The sequence below is a fragment of the Nannobrachium achirus genome (genome assembly GCF_963921795.1).
Source record: "Nannobrachium achirus genome assembly, chromosome: 19".
Lineage (NCBI taxonomy): Eukaryota > Metazoa > Chordata > Actinopteri > Myctophiformes > Myctophidae > Nannobrachium > Nannobrachium achirus.
Window position 1 is genome coordinate 33,664,308 of NC_137826.1, and position 15,892 is coordinate 33,680,199.

Here is a 15,892-nt window from a genome sequence, read left to right on the forward strand (position 1 = left end):
TGGGGATCCCCAGACCCTACTTTGAGAACCACTGATGTATTTTAGTAGCCTACATGTGTATGTGTTTGCATGCCTGACTGAATCTAGAGTCTACATTGTGCCTGCTTTGCTCTCTGTCCCTCTCACACACACACACTCACACTCACTCACTCACTCACTCACTCACTCACTCACTCACGTATACACACACACACACACACACACACACACACACGCGCGCGCACACACACACACACACACACACACACACACACACACACACACCAATGAACCTGTTTCTCTTTCTATTCTGAAGTACTCAAAATGAAAGGAAGTCCATTCTACAGATGGAGGTATGGTGGCTGCAAATTACATTTTGTAGGGGCACTGTGATTGTGTAGAAGAATTGTGTTTCCCAGTTTTTCTGTTTTGGTAAAAGTTTTCGTTTTTTCCCTCTAAAAGAATTGGTTGTCTAAATGTTACACTTTTCAGTGTGAACCCCCTTTGGTGACCACACTTACTAGCTGTCAGAATGTGTGCAAAAGTGGACCCTTGTGGATCAATTTCCACTCTTGGGAGTTAACTGAGGATCTTGGCTCCCACATACACTCCTCCCCATTGACCTTCACTGTATCATTGTGAGGTTTGAATTTTAAACTGGCCAATTTTCTAAAATGAGAAACCAATCACTTCCAATGGGGTCGAGATTAGGACAACATTGGCTCTGGTCAGAGCTGTATTTTTGCACATCTGGCTTGCTTGGCAGAGACTCAGGGCAACATGATGACGCAGATTGAAAGGGATTAGCACTGTGCTGAATAAGGTATCTGTGTGTGTGTTTTATACCTGAGAGCAAGGACTATATTAAGTCCTACCGCTTAAAGATCTCATGACTCATGCTATATGCTGCTATATGGTAGTTTCAACAGTTGGGACTTCCAAATGAAGCTATCTTCCTCCCTCCTCATATATATTGTCTAATGTGTTACAGTTGCTACTGTGTGGTAGCAGCTGTAAGTACACAATGAAGTCCTCTGTGTTAATGTTTCCATTTGTAACGCACAGAGTGTATAAATGTAACCAAATGGACCCATAAGGGTCTGTGGGTTTGAATTATACGCTCTCAGAGTTAAATGAACACTCAGGATTTTACAGTGTAGTAGTTGTAACTTGTAACATTGGGCCACCAATCTTGACACTGTGATGCCTGCCTGTGCATGCCTTAATGGTACCTGTCTCCTTTCTGTTCCCCCTATTTCAGTCATTTGATTTGACTTATACTGTGCCTAATGCATCTGGACGATTTAAGGTTTTGGCAATACAATTTGGACGTTAAAAGAGAATGATCTGAAATAATATTTGGGGCGAATGATACAGTGGACTTGAAATGTGAAAAACCCTATGGCATGATTTATTTTATTTACACCCAATATCTAAATCCCTGAAACCCACTGATGTGTCATTAACGGTGGCAGTGACCAGCCAGGTTCCAGTGTCATTGCTTTGCATGAGTGGTGACTACTGGTTCACTGTCGAGTTCACTTCCCGTCTGTGGTTAATTCTGTTTTCTGTTTCTTGGCAGGGATCCAGTCGAGACCTACCATGATATCATGGGCTTCATGGATGTCTCTGGCTGGAGCGATTCCCTGAAACTCACATTGAGGATGTAAAACAATCACCATCATTCAGTCCCTGGGTGTCAACAGCCATCTCTTTTTTCAGTTGTTCCTGTAAAGCCTGGTTTATTCTCCATACAACTGTGTTGCACACCGAAAAATAGCATATCTACGAGTATCACAGCACACCATGATGCAATGCATCATGAGCTTGTAGATTTGCTATTTTCTGTGTGTGGCACATTGTACAACGGCGAATAAATTAAACAACTTTCAACACCTGCACCATGTAAAACTACTATCTTCCTTCAAGCATGAATCTGCATGAGATGCAGAGTGTGTTCAAAAAAGAAGATACAAAATATTAGTAAAAAAAAGAAAAGAAAAGAATAAAGAAAATAACCATTATAAGCATATCTGGAGAAAACTGGAATGACCTCATGTAAACCACCATCTCAGTAACATGTTAGAAGCAGTGTGTACAGTTTGTAAACAGTTTGTATGGAAGGTTTCCATCTTGTCATATTCAAACTCTCTGTGACAGAACAAAAATCAATTATCTCCGGGTTCCTATACAGCACTGGTTCCCAAACACGGGGTCGGGACCACTTTTTGAGGACACATTTTTAAGGGTCCCTTCATTTTTTGTTTCCTACATTTTGTCTTAAATTATTGTTATTTCAAAACATTTCCAAAAAAAGCTAAACATTTTGTGAATGAGCTAATTAAATTATTTTTTCAGTAATTTCATGAAGAAATAAAATAAACATCTAGGAAGCTCATAACGCGGCGCGAATTTACTCGTAAGCTTGTAGATTGTAGCTATTTTCACTAGTTTGGGTCCTGGGTAAACGTCTAATTTCTCTTTTGGGTCACAGGCTAAAAAGTTTGGGAACCTCTGCTATACAGTATACAGTAGGTTGAAATTATTACACAGTCAAATCCTCAGTGTTCATTTATTTTTTACACTCACAGTGGATTTGACTGTGCGTGTTAAGGGGAACACACCCCGGACGCGGAGGCGGCGCGGAAGCGGCGTGTCAAAACATACGGCCCCATTATTTTCAATGAACTAACCCACACCGGCGGCGTCAGACGATCTCAGCCGCGGGTCTGCCGCCTCGCCTGCCGCGCCGATGCGCTGTTATATTTTTCCAGCATTGCCGTGCGGTGAACATGTTCTCCCATGGTTCTCCCCACCGGGGGAAATGGATGTGCTGTGTGGCAGCGCGCCGCATCCAGTCGGGGTTACCGCGCAGCACTTCACGTGCGTCGATACCACGAAGCTGCGCAGCCGCCCGCGTCCAGTGTGTGCTCCCCTTTAGTCATTGGTAGCTCTAAACATTGTTGGAACCGTGGGTCAGAAGAACAGTACTGTTGCGATCTCTTCAAGTCAATCAGGGTCAAGCAGAAACTTCCATAAACTTGTAAAACTGTAGCTTTTCATATTCAATGACAGTGGCATTTAACATTTTCTATTGTATCAGCCATTTCAAAGATTAATAATTGTAGAAAATAATTCAATGACAGTGGCATTTAACATTTTCTATTGTCTCAGCCATTTCACAGATTAATAATTGTAGAAAACAAAAGAATGGTTTTACAGTACTAGTTTTTCTTTTTTGTTACATTTCTTACCCAGTGTTGTGCAAGATGGTCAAACAATTTAACATGGACTACAACTGACCTTTTAACAATGAAATCTATAGGGATTACCTTTCAGATTTTCAAAACATGGACAGTAAAACATGTCAAATGGGCAATAACTTCATACAGGGTGCTTAAACAAAAAACTCTCTCTCTCTCTATATATATATATATATATTTAAGGGGGGAAAGGTATTGTATTAATAGAGGACAGTGCAATACACTTATCTAAGGTGGGGCAGGTGTAGAGAGCTTACACAATAATTGTCATTTCTACAATCTAGATATGGAATTATTTAAATAATGGGTACAAACGAATGAATGTGTCCAAAAAGTGCTATTTTAGGTACTAAAATACATGTCCAAAAAGAAGAGGTCACATTTGGGAGACTAATATTCCAATACATTTCAGAATTGTAACTTTGAAACATTCATAACCATTGGTAATGAAATAACCTGAACTGTCCCAGAAAATGTTCTTGCACAAGAAAATGTTCTTGCACAAAACATCTGGCTGATAAGAATAACTTTGATAATTTGATAATGCAATCCAAAGAATATGTTTTTACTGGTAGGAAACTACCTACATTGTTTACTCTCAAAGATCACTGTAATTTAGCCTACTATATAAAAATAACTAGCACTTGTATTTACATGATGATGCGTGTGAGACTTTGGCCCCTTATTGCCTAGAAATGTCCTGCAATTTCCCCAAATGCATCATAGCATTTAGCTCTCTAAACCTAGCTCTCACTCTATTACATTATAATTCAAGCAGAGATGAGCTGTATTCATATTATGAACAAATTTTGAATCTGATACATTTGGAGAAAATAAATAGGTTACAATGTATGCTGTGAGGATAAGTACTTTATAAGAATTAGACTGTTTAAAATATAATAATGAAATGTATTTTATGTTTACCAAGATGCACTGGAATACATGGCCCTGGCAAGCCATGTATTTAAAGTTTACTATGTTTTATGAATATTCATGTTTTTATATGCATAGTTTATGTAATTATTCTTAATGCCGCTTTTTGTGAGCTTCTTTAAAATAATTTTGTTTAGCATATTTGTATTTCAGTGGCTCTAATGTGGTTTTGGTACTGTAGAGAAATATAAATCAAACAAAAAGGAGAGTACTTTTATTGAAATATCCAGTGATCTGGAAGACAGCACTTTGGCAGTCTTGTGATGCCCAAAGAAGAGTAGAGCCTGACCGATGCCAGATTTTGTGAGTTTGATTTCGGAGAGTCCTAGAGTAGACCAGTGGTTCTCAACCTGTGGGTCGGGACCCCCAGGGGGGTCACCAAATTACTTTGGGGGGGTCCCCAGATGATTAGCTTAATGTGAAACATTGTTTTCTCACTAACAGTCAACAAACCAACATAAAGTTTTAAGTGTATAGAGGGTACAGGTATATGCACATTTCTAAAGTGACCATTTAAGGACTTTTTAATACCTTTAAAAAGACAAAATAAACAAATTGGGGAATATTAGACAGAAATTGTGAAAACAGACGATCTACATGCTCACAACGCCTCGCAACGCAAGGCGTTGTGAGCATGTAGATCTGCTGTTTTCACAATAGAACCGTGTTATACAAAATGTAATTCCTCAACTCTTAGTGCTCGCCAGGGTGGGGCGGGGGGTCCCCAGTTAAAATATGATTATTTTGGGGGTTGTGGCCTGAAAAGGTTGAGGACCACTGGAGTAGTCCACCAATTGATGATGTTTTGACTTATACGCTGTCAAAAATTGCTAAAACCGTTCTAACCGGGCTCTACCAAAGAGCTCTACACAAGGAGCTACAATGTAAAATCATGCTAGTTCAACTTTGAGAGTTTACAAATATAACCAAATAGACATGTAAGCCAGGCTCCATTTGGTTCCATTTGTACACTTTCAGATGTAAAAAATACTTTACTGTGTAGACTGAACAACATTGTGATACTCAGAGGAAAGTAAGACGATAAGCTAGAGTGAATATACTATAGTTATTATGAATATGTACATTTGCATAAAAAAAGAAGATTATAGCCACTGTCTCGCTGCACATGGGAAATAATAAAGATTAAGAAAACTGTGCAATCTTTCTGATACAATGCCTAGCACAGTTACTTAAAAGAATCATGATAGTCAACTAAATCATTGCTGAAACTTTTAGGACCCCTCCCGAAAAACAGTCTGTGCAGAATATTCAGACTGACTAAAAAACAATCAGTATTTTGTCAAGCAATGGAAAATAACTTGAAATAGTGTATATCTGCCAATTAATATCACAATCACAGATTCACAGTACAGTATTCAGCAAAAAAAGGTATATTTTTCCATCAGTAGTGGTCAACTCGAGCAAAGAGTCCAGATTCGGTTGCAACTCTAAGCTGTAGAATGTATCTCACAGATTTCCCTGTAATATATTCTGACAAAAACAGCATAATCTTCACCATAAGTATAGATGTAGATCTACAAAAAGAAAAAAAAAAACATCCACACAATTGACAGCCTGTCTGTTACGTTTTGATAAGCAACATGGGATCTCTCCCGAAATAATAACTGCAAGTGCATTGTATGAACTTGCATAGTTACAAAAAGTTAAATCATAGAAAGAAATAAAATAAATATACAGATTGTAATTCTGATGTGCTCCTTGTGTGCCTTGTGCATTGTAATAAGGTATTGACAAGTTATAAATTATACAATGGTGCTTAGAAACCCAGATATCAAAGTCATAATTATTGTTATTGTCCAGATTCCATCTGGACTGATTTCACATCCCAAACATTAAATGTGGACTCTGGTTTTATAGATTAAGCTGGCTGACCTGAAAATTCTGAGCACTAATTTGTTACAACAGATGTTCTATATGAGGACCAGCGAAAGCGTGTAAATCTGGCAATGCATAACTGCTTTATACTTTGTGATTTTTTTATACAATATGCTTTTTGATATCTGCTGTATTCACTGTGACTGAATGGCACAGGGGGGTGTTTGTGTCGCTTGCCTGCTATACAGTATGTGTATCTATGTGTTATTTCTTTATTATGTCAAATGCCTTGTTATTATCTGCATTTTTTATTGTCAGTCAGAGTGTACAGTATGCATCTGGGCTGCATAAAAATGCAATTCTATGACTCAGTATGTATCTTTGATAGTGGATCAAAACAGTATAGGAGAGAATGGCCTTGTAATTATTTTTAAATACAGTTTAATATCAGTTTCTCGTGTTGCTTAGTTGGCTTAAATGTTCTGCCCGATCATGCGGATTTGAATAAAGCTTTTTAATCTGTGTTACTGTTGTGTCTGCTTTGAAAGAATTTAAGTTCTCAAATCTGAACATCTACACAAACGCACTCAGGACTCTCATGCACACATTCTGACCCAGTTTCCCCACTTTGGTGCTTTGTACTAATTCAGGGAGATTGAAAGCAAAATAATGGAGACATTCCTGCAGTTCAAATCACTAAAGTAGACACAAATAATAGCTCTCTCAGTGTTATTCTGTCATACTTAAAAGCCAGATTCTAAACGGCACAGTCTAACCCTAAAAAATGCTCCCCACTATTCCTGCAAAGTGCTTCCTGCCTGCAGTCCTGGAGGATATACATGAGTGATGGCTCAGTAAAACTGCCTGGTACCTAGGAAACAATTACCATGACAACCACGCTCCCTTCCTATGACAAAGAAGGTAAATGAGAATGAACACAGTCTGCTGGGTTATGGATTTGATCATGTATGCTGTGCTGTTTGCCATTTGCTGCATTTGAAGGGTGACCCCCCCCCCCCCTCCCCCCTAAACCAGTGGTTCTCAACCTGTGGTTCTGGACCCCCACGGGGGTCTCCAAATTATTATTTCTTTTGGGGGGGGGGGGGGGGGGGGTCCCCAGATGATTAGCTTAATGTGCGACATTGTTTTCTCACACAAACAAATAGAGGGTATCTGCACATTTCTAAAGTGAAATTTAAGGACTTTTTAATACCTCTTAAAGTGACAAATTAAGAATTGGCCAAATTGTCAAATATTAGAGGCAGAAATTGTGAAAATAGCCGATCTACATAGATCGGTAGATTTCACAATTGAACTGTGATATACAAAATGTAATGCCTCAGTGCTCATCAGGGTGGGGCGGTGGGTCCCCAGTTAAAATATGACTATTTGGGGGTTGCGATCTGAAAAGGTTGAGAACCACTGCCCTAAACAACAACAAAAAAACTGTGTATAAACTATCACACTTGCAAACTTGTGTGTCTTGAGACTTAATGAAAAGTAATAGTTTGTGACATCAACCTGAGAACACTTTCAGTTCATACTGATTGGGAACATACCGGTTTAATATCACTGTATATTGTATCACCCTCTTGTGTCTGTTCCATGTACTAACGAGATGTGAGGTCATGATTTGGACCCTGGTCTCGCATCGTGGGAATAAGAAAATAATAGCCAGTGAAGGTGTCATAAAATGTATAGCGCCGTTGTATACTTAAATGTATAGCCATACTGTTCTGTTAGTGGTCAATGTATCTACCTACTGTAGTCCCAAAGCCACAGGCCGCCTCAGGAGAAGACCTGTAGTGAACCTGGCCTGTAGTAACTAGGGCTGCACAATATGGACAAACTCCATATCTTGGTATTTATGCCAAGTATTTCGATATCGATATGATATACAATATTACCATAAACATTTCATATTGCAGTGGAAACTAAGCATTATTCAAAAACCTCAGTTCGAAGTGGAGTGGTGAATTTGAGCAGCTACCCTGTGTGTGTGTGTGTGTGTGTGTGTGTGTGTGTGTGTGTGTGTGTGCGTGCGTGCGTGCGTGCGTGCGTGCGTGCGTGCGTGCGTGCGTGCGTGCGTGCGTGCGTGCGTGCGTGCGTGCGTGTGTCTAGGCTGCGCAACAGTCTTCTCAATCTGTTCCTGTTTTTATAGCCACGTACTGTGTACTAATGAAACATAACTTCAGCTACGCACCGTTGTACTAAAGAAACATATTGGCCACTTGGTCAAAGTTCATCCTAACAGGGACAGACAGACAGACAAAGTGAAACATTGCCTCCCAATGTTTCGCTTTGTCGGCTCCACCGCTCCAAAAAACAGCATAATAACAAGTCAATATCACTCTTGATTTTAAGTGCTATTGGGTTCCCACACTTGTTATTTGATATTCTAAAGTGTAGCAAAAGTCAACATGGGCAACGATATGGCCGATATATTGCCCAGGGCGATATATTGCCCATATCTTGCCTTTTGCGATATTGATATTGCACATGGTCATACCTCGATAACAATACGATAGCGATATATTGTGCAGCACTAGTAGTAACCACAACAGGCCCAAGGGGAAGGCTGAGAAACCACGGCATGCAAATCTGTGAGACAACATTATGAATCTGTGAAATTAGATTTCACAGATCATGACAGATCATGACGTGAATACAGTCATGTCTTGTGAGAAACCCCGAGAGAATGTGGAGGCTTGACCTCTGGTGATCAGGTGGCCGTCCTCGCTTCCTGCGGGGGGGCCATGAGACCTAAGTGGCTGAACGCCCAGAAGCTCCCTCAGGCCGGGAGGACAATGAGACCTCTATTCACAAACCTTTAGCTAATTTGATGAGCGGCCCCGAGCCTCGAAGCCCCGAGATATGACCCCGAAAATATCCTCATGGGAGGATGAGATCATTCTATGGGGAGGGGTGGGTTAGGCCCCAAAATATGGTGTGACTGAAGAGGCACTTAAATTGTGCATGATGAGCTCTATAAGCTCCTTCGTGTGTGATTGGCAAGAGGGCCTGCTTGATTACTTATTCTATGTGTAGTAGATGCATCTATTATTGCGCTATGTGTCTGGTGTATTTCTCTGTGTTCCACTGCACTATAGCCCACTTTCCACTGCAGCTTTAGCACCAAACTACACTACATGACACCGCACCACACCACATACAAATATCGACATTTTTCATTACACAAAAGTATCGTTAAGAAACAAATTGACCATTTTAACTGTGATTATAATACAATATAAATTTGTATTACAACTATCCTAATTATAATACACTATAATGGATTATAATTGTTTTTATGATACTCTATAAATTATTATAATATTTCTATGATAATTATAATACATTATTATAGATTATAACAGTGATTATATAATTATAATACACTATAATAGATTATAACAGTGATTATAACACAATAGAATCTATTATCATGTATTACAACTATATCCTGGAGTGATCAGTCATTATGAAGTGTTTGGCCCTGTTTGGCCTAGCTCAGACCTACTCTGGAGTGTATACTTTTTAGTACCACGTTTAGTACCACTTTCACACCACTCTACCCAGGTCCTTGTAGTCGAAAACCTGGCACAAGTGGGCAGTGTGGAGTGGTGTGGTATTGGGCCATGTCAGTGGAAAAGGGGTTTATGAGACCTCCACCAGGATTAATAGGTGCAACTTCACCAGCACTTCGAAGTCCTTCCGGTACTGTTTAATGAATTATGGCACAGGCATACACGGACACATTTCGGCGTCAAGCCTTCCTCATCGTTTATGGCAATGTAGACGAGCTGTGTCAATTATAAAGGGGAGACCTTGGTGAAACACAGAAATCGGTCCGTCTAGACACAAAATGGCACACTAAAGTAATAAACATCTCCCCATACCCCCCAAAGTCCCCATACCCCCTTTGAACAGATGATTCTGATACAGTACAGAACAGTACAAGTTCAAAATGGTCCCTGTAGGTACACTCCCTTGACTTACTGTCATAAACAGGAATGCAGTGACAAAATACAAAACGCATAATGTCAGAATCTAGATTACACTGTCCTATTTAACTTCAACTGCTCTGAATACACCACCTCAGACCCAAGATACCAACCCCAACCATTTGCAAAAGGCAATAATACACTCTTATTAAAATAAAAAAAACTGCCTAATAGTAATTCCTCATTTAACCCTTTGGAGTGTTCAGTCTGCAAGTTGTGTATCCAAAAAGCTTCTCTTTGTAAAATAAGCCTATCTCTGTCACCACCTCTCTCTCTTTCCCATGTGGGAAACCAAACATCTATCGCTCATTCAAGAGGGAGTCCACCATGGCCAGGTGGAGATACAGGGATTATGAGCATCAGACAGGGCTAATTGTTAAACAGTATGTGTCCTAGCGTCTAACTTTCTCAGTAGAAGATAAGGGATACCACTTCAAACCACTCCAGATGTCTTGGTTATTTTGTATTCTGTCATACTCTACCACACAGAATGGTTAAAATAATATCATTAAAATAAGCCCCAGATTGCAGTATTATGAAGAGAAATAATCAAATCCCAACAGAGCATACCAAGCCTAATGGCCCAGTCATTCCATGGCAGTAGGAAATATCATGCATTTTATCATATTATCCTATTACAGAACAGTACACCCCATCAACATAATAACCATCATCTTACTTTCAGTTTCTCTTTTTGCATCTCTCCATCTTCCCCTTCCCCTCCCAAATCTCAAATAATTACTGTTCATAATCACATCTACACTGTAAACACCCAACTCAGTTCAGCGAGGGCATCTTGGCACAACTTTAAGTTCATGTCATGACCAGGGGTCTGTTTCACCCCCCACTGTGAAGTCTGCCCAGTCATCTTTGGCTTTTAAGTCTTGCAATAAATACATGTGGGGTATCTTGAACATGGAACAACTGGTGGGCAGTTCTCCTCTCAACACTGCAGAGGGCAGAGCAAACCATGTGCTGTGCCATGGGTTTTCTAGTAGAATGGAGCTCTCTACTGCCCTCTGTCTGTCTGTCTGTCTGTCTGTCTGTCTGTCTGATTGTCTGTCTGTCTGTCTGTCTGTCTGTCTGTCTGTCTGTCTGTCTGTCTGTCTGTCTGTCTGTCTGTCTGTCTGAATGTCAAACTTATACCTTTGACATTCAATTTATCTTTATTTTTATAGTATTTGACTTTTTTTCTTTTTAACTAATTTTGTTAATATTTAAGTTGATTAATCTCAAAACCTTGTTACATTTTCCGTTAAGCCTTCTTTTAGGCTTAGATTTATTGGTCAACCCCCTCAAACTATTTATTCTTGTTATTTATATTTTGTATTATTATAATATTTATTTATTTAAATTATAGTTTAATTCGTTTCTTATTTGTGAAGCTCTTTGAGATTTAAAATTAGATGCTATATAACTTGTTATAATAAACTGCAGTGTAACTGCAATCAAACTGATGAGGTCAGTGAAAAGCCCATGATGGATGGCTTTCCGTGTAAAGACTTTCTCGCCATTTGAATTGTCGTGACTTCTTCTGCTCATTGCAGCACTACCAGTCAAAGTGTGAGTGTGTCAGACAGGCAGTGAATACTTGACCTGCATTTGGACCAGTGACTCAGAGTAGTGGAGAAGAGACCTATTAGCCTCCATCTCTGCCTTATTCCTGATTTATCCTTGTATGACACTGTTCCGCATTGAAAATAGCAGCTCTACAATCTCTCTGCGCATCGCGTCTACAATGCGCTGTGAACTTGTAGATCGGTTATTTTAAGTATGAGGCTCCGTCATACGACAAATGATGTATAAATCAGGCCGTGGTGGACACACGTGCAGGGAGTGAGGTCATCAGGAAATGCCCAGAGTTGTGGTAGCTGCTTGCACAACGCTCACAAGGAGAATTGCCTGTGTGTCATTTGTCATATTTCCCTCCAGGCAAAGAGCCGTTGACTGGGTGGAGAGATAAAGTGTAATGCATCACCAGAAAAAAAGTTGAAAAAAAAAAAAAAAGTTGTCACTCCCTGACTTAGAGACTCAGACTGGAAACTCATTGAAGCCATGCACGGAGCAGGAGGTAAAACATGTTTGAACAACATGCTGGTATGAACTGTAATCCTATTAATATTGTTGGTTGCATAGCTTTTGTATTGCATAAATATTGATTTTGATCAAATACAATTGTACTTTGGGGTAGACAGAATAATTACGTGTAAGAGGGTGCATACCAGCAGGCAGAATGCAGTTGTGAGTGCAGTCAGTTTTAGGGTCAGTCATGAGTGAGCGATGCCTGTAGCAGGTTGTTGTGCTATGGGGTCACTGCTGCATTAGTTTGTACCAAGGGCTGTGTTTTGGTTCTTTCAGATGACTGCACCTAAGCCAGAATCTAGCACACTTACATAAGTGCTGTGAGGTACAGAGACAAATGTGACTCCTCACATTGGGATGAGGATGATATTTGGAGACAGAATATTGGGAGTCAGTCAAGACCGATTAAAATTTTCTAGGTTTTTGAGGTGAGATTGACACATAGTGTGGGTCATGGATATTTATTACGAGGACATTCCGTTTCATATTCATATGCATGAGCTTGAAGCTTCACCATACATGCATATTATCAAGGCAATGCACAATATCCTCCTACAGTTTTATATAACCTATAGAATTTCCCTTATGTTCCCTCAGTTTAGGGATGGGCTTGGGGATAGGGTTCAGGTACATGTTAAAGTTGAGGGAATGTAATAATATAGGTTTGCTCCCATTTCACAGAGAATATTCAGTAGTGCCCCCACTGGTTTGGGAGTGGTTCCAGCACCATGGAGAGTGACCAGGAGGCATTTCAGCACCACAGACAGAGACCATTCAGTGGTGTCTCCACTTAGGGAGTGGTTCCAGCACCATGGAGAGTGACCAGGAGGCATTTCAGCACCACAGACAGAGACCATTCAGTGGTGTCTCCACTGGTTGGTTAGGGCAGTGGTTCTCAACCTGTGGGTCGGGAGTCGGGACCCCCAAATTATTTTGGTGGGTCCCCAGATGTTTAGCTTAATGTTAAAGGTGATACACCATGCATTTAAAAAGTATTTATGTCATATTGTTTATGTCCCAAAAACGTTTTTCAAAAGGTTTGAGGCTAAATTACCACTCCTGAATAGAGAGCTTCTCTCATTTTTGAATGGCTCTCAGAGCATTTCAGCTGCAGTACCACCTTTGGCCTGAACTGCGCCCCCCCCCCCCCCCCCCAAAAAAAAATCTTTTTGAATTTTGTTGTTGTTGATGATGACGTCACAATCGGCAGATGACGTCACAATCGGCAGCAAATCTGGATAGCCTGTTTTGAGAACCCGTGGGATACTTTTAACCTTCGCCTGCTCAAAACCAGAGAAAGACACAACGGTCAGAAATGGGACTTTGTGAGGATAGAAGGTGCTAGTGGGACCCCCAAAAAAGGTTTTAAAATAGGAAAAGTGAAATTTCATGGTGTATCACCTTTAACATTCTTTTCTCACTCAACAGTAAGCAGACCAACATACAGTATAAGTGTATAGAGGGTATCTGCACATTTCTAAAGTGACAATTTAAGGACTTTTTAAAATGACCAATTAAACATTGGTCAAATATTAGAAAATATTGTGAAAATAGCAGATCTACATGCTCACAACGCCTCGCAATTTTCACAATCGAACCGTGTTATACAAAATGTAATGCCTCAACTCTTAGTGCTCGTCAGGGAGGGGGGTCCCCAGTTAAAATGTGATTATTTTGGGGGTCGCGGCCTGAAAAGGTTGAGAACCACTGGGTTAGGGAGTGGTTCCAGCACCATGGAGAGTGACCATGGGGTTTCAGCACCAAGGGCAGCAGCTATTCAGTAGTGTTCAGAAGGCTGATATTGTTCCAAATGAGTTGCGGTAAGATTCTTGATTATTGCTGGCAAATGAATGTGGACATGGTGGATGATCTAACATGAACTGGAACAGCAGCATCCAGACCATTGAAGAGCATAATGTATTGTTATTGAAGCAATATTGTTACTATTGATAGGGCATCTATTTAACCCCCTGTGCTCTAGGGGTATTTCAAAGCATCCTAAGACCTAAGTGTGTTGGGTCACGGGTGTTGTTAAAAATTCTTATGTGAAGAGGAATATTGATGAAGAGGAACCGACTGGAATCAGTTTTCCTGGTTCCCATGAAACATGTCCAATAAATAAAAACAAGACTAGAGTCTAGCAGCCCCTAGATGCTGTGACGATCCTTACATCCAAACAGACCAAAGATGTTTGAACTTACTGACATCCTCTGCTCTTACTAGTGGGGATTTAACAAAGAGAACATAAAATAAATTGGCCTTAGGGTGGCGCTAGAGGAAATACCATGCGGGTCACCAACAGTAAATCATTAGGGTTCATCATCTGGGGTGCATGAATACACTAGAGGAAATGCCATGACTTTGGTATATAATTGGATAAGTAGGCCTGCTATGTCATGTTTGTGACAGGTAATCAATCTCAAGTTGTCATACCAACAACACTCCAGACACAATGCACTGGAAGTAACATACTGACATTGATAAAATGACACACAATGACAGCTTTAAGGTTCATGAGTTAATCTCACAGGCATGACACATGTGTCATGATTGTGTCATGTCAGTCTTATTATGAACACATCTTTAAAGGCTGCTTTGTTCCATAATATTCCAATTACAAAATAATATGCCAGCCTTATTCATTTTAATCACAGTATGATTGTCTTACAGTTATATAGTTGCCTCTGCATAGATTATTCAAAGGTGCCTTTATGGCAATTCTGTATTAGACTCATTGACCCAGTGATCTACAGTAGGCCTATCTTGCTCAAGGCGTTGTGATATAGTTGATGCCAGCTGTTGTGACCGACTTACAGTAAGCTTAATTTATACTCACACATGAGTGTTGCTAGCGGAAAACAGATTTTCAAGCTAGCGTGTCACATTGTTAGCTTGAAATCTACTATAAATTAAACTTCAGGCCCTGTCTTTTGGCCATGCAGTCTGTTTGGACCTCAGCTCCATCAATCTAGCACTGGCATTGATGTACAGTATGTGTATGATTTTGTAGCTTACACTGGTTTCGTTTACCCTTAATGATGCCCATTACATGACTCAAGCCTATGATGTTATAATCCCAACATCCACTGTGTTACCCTATCACAAGGCTGCTGATTATTTGGTGATTAACAACTGTTTTCTTGTATTTCCGTTTTTCTTTTTTTCTCCCTTTGTGCTGATACAAGCCACTCAAATGCACATTTCATCTTTATTATACTCAGGATCTTGTATAATTTAGAAAATGAAATGTTAAATGTAAATGGGTGTTTAATCAAGCATGGAGCCAAATCTCCTTTCACCATGTGGAGGGTGTTTGTGAGCATCTTCCAGTTGAGTTAACTTTAACATTTTCCTCTCTAATTATGAATATTATTTTTGCTTGTTTGTTTGTTTTGTTTATTTCAGATATAAGGAAGCTGCACATAAATTAGTTTTGGATAACAACAATAGAGATTAACCTTCAAATTACAAGGAAAAACTGAGTTGAATATATGCATGCAGCATTTCTGTATGGTGTTGAAACACTTCTTGACCTCTTTTGAACTGTTTTGCTGCCCCAGGTTTTTGGGTATTTAAGCTACACGTTATTATGATTACTATTCAAATATTAGGATGAAAAGAAGAAAAGCCTTTTATTCTCTTGAAACATTTGGTCCTAGTTGAAAGAGTAGGATTGTGTGAAAACATAATATTTTGATAATACTGTATTGAATTAAAAATAAATAAATACATAAATGTAATAATAAACGAATAAATCAATAGGCTACATTAACAAACAAAGCAACTAATTAATTA

At 39.6% G+C, this 15,892-nt stretch overlaps 1 protein-coding gene across 1 annotated transcript in view; it reads left to right on the forward strand.

The window, feature by feature from the left end:
• Positions 1 to 15,892, forward strand: part of LOC308304784 (protocadherin alpha-C2-like) — a gene marked incomplete at its 5' end in the record, with an annotated part of 37,603 nt that overhangs the window by 3,088 nt on the left and 18,623 nt on the right. The gene's annotated exons all lie outside the window — the stretch shown is intronic.